Below are 6000 nucleotides of genomic sequence, written 5' to 3' on the forward strand. Positions count from 1 at the left end.
AGGGACAGTCAGACTTAGAAGAAAGAAGGGCTGTGTGCTGTGGATGGGTGTCAAGAGTGTGGATTGCAAAGACAAATAGCAGGGCCATGTCTGTTGCTGTTTGTTTCTGTTTCCATGGGCTGGCCCCTGCCTCACCCATCAGTGAATTCACATGAGATGGGCCCCCTTTCGGCTTATGCCTTGAATTAGGAGATATTCCCAAACATTTGGCCTCTCTCTGTGACATGACCCTGTTCCGGGGACCATCACCAGGCATCAAGGCACAAAGTCATTGTTGGTGTGACAAGAAGGAAGTAAGCCCAAGGGAGAGTCACGGCATAGTAATGACACCTGGCAGCCCTTACGCAGGCCACATCCTGGGCTCTAAGTGTGACACCCGTATTTTCTAATTTAATTCCCACACAAACTCGGGTTGGTCGCTCATGACTCTGGAGAGCACTTTTTCAAGAGGACAGTGAGAGCCAGGTCTGTAAGAGGTAAAGCAGCAAGAAGGTGGAGGGGAGTCGGCAGTTGTCGGTCTGACCCATTCTTTCAAGAAGTGTGTTCATGACCGGAAGTTGGAAGAAAGGGGGGCAGGTCAAGGAGGAAGAAGGAAACTCTTTGTCATATTTTCCCTTTTCTTTCTTTCTTTTGAAATGCAATAAACTCAGGGGAGGGAGAAAAAAACAAGCAGCAGGAAGAGGCTGAAGATGTAAAAGTAGGGCCCCTTGTTGTGGCATGTTCTAGAAGGAGGCAATGAAATGCTGGCCTCACAGTGGGGCATGAGTCGGTTCTGGGGACAGGTATGGGATCAGGTATTCTGGTGCAGGTCCCTGCAGGGAGAGCTGGGATCTTGCCTGAAGGGTGAGGCCTGTTTTCATATTAATAACCTGAGACAGGTGAGTACTTAGCGTGGAAACATGGGCCTAGACAGGTAGCGGAGGCCACTTTCAGGACCAGATGCAGAAGGATGGGATGGGGGCATTTAAAGATGGCGTCTGGAGACTCCTGGGTGCTAGGAGGGAGGAATGGAGGTAAGACCTATTTTTCCTGGGGTCCCCCAAGGATGGCAAGTGCCAGCTGTCTAGGAATTGGATGCTCTGTGGCCAGTCACCTTTTGTTATGCTCTGACCTTGAGCAGAAGGCCTTCAGACCTATCCTTAGTTGTGCTTCAGAGGACAAAAGGAAGGGGTTTACTGATCTGCACGAGGGTGTGAGAGTTGACGGAACAGGACCCCGCTTCACACCTGTGATGGCGCTAGGGCTCCATGAGTCAGGGTCCTAAGAGAACGTGATGCTCAGGCTTAGAAGATACATCAGCAGCGCGGTCTGAGACCTGATCCTTCAAAAACCAGCTCGGGGAATTGTTTCTCTTTCTTCTGAGAAGTAGCATCTTGTGGAGGGATAACAGGCGGAATCCCTGACACTGAGGTCATTTCAAAGACACATCAAGGGAAGTTGGACCTACCGGGATGAGACTCCAGAGCTCGTCCACATGTTGCCACAGAGGAGGTGGCAGCAGCTGGCGCACCGTGCCTGTGTGTCATTGGCTCTGGGTGCCTTCACCCAGGGGTGTCAGGTCCTGATGGTCACACTGGCCCGCTGGGTTCCTTTTCCACCTGTGTTGGGACAGCGTGTGGGTTTCCTGGCTTCCCCTGGTCTCACGAGGTACCCACGGTTCCGGGGGCCCATCAGTGAGCTGGACTATAGAGGGAGGAGAGTTGTCCCCACAGGAGGAGGAAAGCAGCAGCCGATGCCAGGTGCCCTTTCTTACTCCCAACTCTGGAAAATAAAATGCATGGGACCTTGTGACCCACGATGGACGCTGAAAACAGGAAAAGTAATTTCTAGCTCTATTATTTCCAGACATTATGGCTACAAAGTGAGCACGAATGACCTGAAGCAGGTGATTTTTTTCATACCCTAAGCAGACAGTGTACAGTGCCGACAGCACCCCCCAATCTGTCATCGCCCACGACTCAGGCGTGAGAATGAGGGGGCTGGAGTGGAGCAGGAGTGCAGTGTTTTTATTTTTTATTTTTTCCCCACTGAAAGAAAGATTTGTCCAAATGAACTCTGTTCTCCTGGGAGTCCGTCTGTCTCTCTCATTTATTCCATCTATCTGTCTGTCCATCCACCTTTTTCAAGGTAGAGGTTTGAACGAGGTGAAGTTCTGGTATAAAATGCAAATGGTTCTTCCTTTGCAGAGTTTCAATTAAGTGGATGCAGATTAAATAAGAGGAAAACATTATTTTATTCCTTTTACTAACGAGAAACATCATAGTGACAGGTTGGAGACAGGAAAAGTTGGGATGGGGTGGAAATCTTTAGAAATCTGTTTGCCGATCCCCTGGGGGTGCTGAGTAGGTTCCCCATGGCGCCAGACTTCTGGGCTGTTCTTGCTGCACCTTCCTTTCAGGTCTCTGCAGAGCAGGATCTGGAGCTGCTTAGTGCAGCCAGCCCAACAGTCGGTCCTCCATCCTTTCTGACCGTCTGTCCCCTTTAGTCGGCCCTTTAGAGATTGGTTGAAGTGCCAGGAGAGATGTTCCCAGCAGGATATATGTAGGAGCAAAATGATGTGTTCCTCCAGACCATGAGGAGGGAGTAGAACCCATGAAGAAACTGCTTATGATGAGAACCCAAACCTGCAGCCATCCTTCTGTCCATCTTCCATCTGCCTGCCCCCACAAGGGGAGAACTATAAATTCCTTGACTTGGGAGATATTTAAATTTATTCATTTAGCTTGCATATAAAAAATCTATGTAAATAAAAAGCTAAAGACCAGTGTACTTTGTCAAAATGTTAAAACTTTTCAAAAACACTGAATCTCAAATTAAGTGTTTATTCGTTCTAGAAAGTGAAATTCCACTTGTCCTGCAAATACCCTCCTTCCCACCATGGGGGCCTTTCACAGAGTCCCTGGGTCACCCTTGAGCATGGCTTATAGATTGCTGTGCTTTAGTGTGAAACAAGGCCTCCATGATGTGGTGCAGGTGGAGAGGCCCATAGGAGCTAGAGACTTAGGAGAAAGTGTCTTAGAAGAGGGGGGTATGAGATATGCCTTGAAAGGAGAGTTATATTTGACCCCATGAAGAGGAGGAGGACATACTTTTGGGCAGGGTCGAGGTCAGAGATAAGGTGAGCAAAGGTCCTGGGGCCATGGGGTGGGTATAAGTGTGTGTCAGGGTCCAACAAGAAAAAAAAATGGTTTGCTCAAGTTGAGAAATCGAGGAGACTTTTGAGAAGGGGCAATTGACATACATGTGGGTAGGGTTTAGGAAGATGAAAGCTACTGCAGAATCTTGGGCTCGTGGCAACTGTAGACCCAGAGAGGAAACTGATGTAAGTTGTGTGCTTTGCTCTCCCTGGTGAGCTTCAGGGAAGAATCCGGGGAACTAAATACCCCAAACGTCATCCTCTCTCCTGCCAGTACCTCTCATTGCCTAAACCCATCTTGAAGCCAGACACCAAGGGAACCCATAAACATCCACCTGCCAAAGCCCAGAGACTGGTGAAAGAGTATGGTGAAAGGATCTGGAGGGACAAAGAGTAAATAAGCAGATAGACAGCTTCTGAGTTGGGGCCAGGCTGTGTCATTTAGTTATTGCCCTAATAATGTCATGTAATGAACAACGCCCAAATCCCAGGGGAATACATAAACATTAAACATTTACTCTCACAGGCCTTTGGGTTGGCGGATCTCAGCTAAGCGTGGCTGGTGCCTCTGCTGCAGGTCTGGAGCTTGGGCCAGCTCTGCTTCTCACTGCAGGTCTGTTCTGGCTGGGACAGCTTTGCCCATGTGTGTTTGTTCTAGGGACCAGGCTGCAGGGACAGCAGCTCCCCACGGGAAACTCTTCTCATGGTGAAGGCAGATGGTCGAGAGAACAAACCCAATTTCCCCCAGCACATTGCAAAGCTTTGGTTTTATCACATTTGCTAATAATTGGCCAAAGCAGATTGCATGACTGAGCCCAAGTCAAGGGCCAGGAAAGTGTGTTCCTCCCGTAGAGAAGCTAAATTTACAAGGCAAAGGCGGGTGGGTATGGGGATGTGAAATGAACCAGTAATCTGATCTGCCAAAGGCTTCACAGGAGGGTGAAGGGGAGAATATGCTGGGTAAGAGGGAGACTTCCTGCCAGGTGCAGTGGCACGTGCCTGTCATCAGCGGTTTAGGAGGCTGAGTCAGGAGGATTGTGAGTTCAAAGCCAGCCTCAGCAACAGCAAGGCACTAAGCAATTCAGTGAGACCCTATCTCTAAATAAAATACAAAATAGGGATGTGGCTCAGTGGTCCAGTGCCCCTGTATTCAATCCCCTATAGCCCCCCTCCCCCAAAAGAGGGAGATTTCCCATGGGCAACTTTGGATGGAGCAACTATTATTTCTACTTCTCTCCATTATCCATTCTTCCCTTCTTTATAGTGACACAGTTTTTAGCTTAGCATTTGGCTGTGTTTCCCAACTAAACACGAAATTTCCCAGCTTCCCTTGCAACTAAGTGAAGTATTTGACTAGATTCTGCCTAAAGAGATGTGAGTAGAAATGATACATGTGATTTCTTTCTGTGAGTGGAACCTGGGGGAAGATGAAAGAGGAGGAGAGAGCTGTTTGCCACTTGTCTGAATATATCCAACTGCAAGAAAGAAGAGAAAAGCATTCAGACCTGGGCCTGTTAAGCTCCAAAAGCTTTGCTCCATTCATTCAGCTCTAACTAGACGAGAGGACGATGAGAGGCTCAGTTACTCAAGAGTCGAGGGTGATTTCTCCATCGAGACCGCTCTGGCATCCCATGGCAGTGGAAGACAAATTGACCTTGTCTCCTTGCTCCTTGATAGTGGAGGGATTTGTCTAGTGCTCTCATCGACAGTCTGCAAATCAGGATTCCTACATCATCTCCCTGGTTCTGTGAAAAAGAGAGGATACTCTTGGTGCCTTAGCTGATTTCTTAAGGCCAAGAGGACCAAAATTCAATGCAAAAAGTTCAGGCCACCCGTCAGGTCATGGTCCAAGCCTGAGAGAAAGCATGCAGAACAGAAGTGAGGTGGCTCTGGGTACAGACCCGAGTCCTTGAGATAGTTACTTAACCCATCTGATCCTCAGTTTCCTCAAGTAGGTGTTGGAGATAACACGGTCAAATTCCAAACCACAGTGGGTGCTGGTAGAACTACTACAGAGCTGGCACTTTGTCCTTGTTTATGCCATGCCTGGCCCAGCTCCATGGTAAAGCAACTGATTTTTAAGAATCTTATAACTCCCTACAGCTTCCAGTAGTGATTTAGTGGGACACTATGAATGACAGCTAAAGAATACTGCAAGTTTGGGCAGCGAATGTTGGAAGCCTGGCTAAAGGACAGTTCTCCATCTCTGGCCCAGGAGACTTAATCAAGACCCTCTGGTTCAGCCCCTTTAATGACTTGTGTGTTTGAATTGTTAGAAGAAGCCCAGCCCTGGCTGCTGACTCCTCCCCAAATTGCACAATGATCCCTGCTTTGCAAAGTCAAAACTAACAAGCCCTTGGAGGAGGTGGAGCCAGGGATATAACTCCCCCCCCCCCCTAGGGCTGGACTGGGAGAGTTCATTCATAGACTCATTGACTAACAAATGCAAAGTCCAGAGGACTCGGTTGGTTCTTTAAGCCTGCTTTTCTCTGGACCTTTGCCTACCTGAGGTACCTGGGTGGGCTACATATAAATTTGAACAAGGCTATGTAGGAAGAGAGGAAGAAGGGTGGGCCAGCCAGTGGAACAAATGTCAACATCTGCTTTGTGATTTAGAAAACAAACACAATGCCATGCCATTAGGGGATTCTTCCCAGGAAAATGGAATAATTGTATGGAGAAACAGCTCCTCAGAAAGAATAAAAAGTTTGCCTGTTCTTCTGAACACTGTTGAGTATGACAGAAAGAAACAAGACACCCCACCACACTAGCCCTTAGAGAGGGTCCTAAAGCTTCTCTCTGACTGCAGGCTGCATTTTAGTTAATCATCATCATCATCATCATCAGGTTTACCATCTGATTCT

The sequence above is a fragment of the Ictidomys tridecemlineatus genome, chromosome 11 (assembly GCF_052094955.1).
Source record: "Ictidomys tridecemlineatus isolate mIctTri1 chromosome 11, mIctTri1.hap1, whole genome shotgun sequence".
Taxonomy (NCBI): Eukaryota; Metazoa; Chordata; class Mammalia; order Rodentia; family Sciuridae; genus Ictidomys; species Ictidomys tridecemlineatus.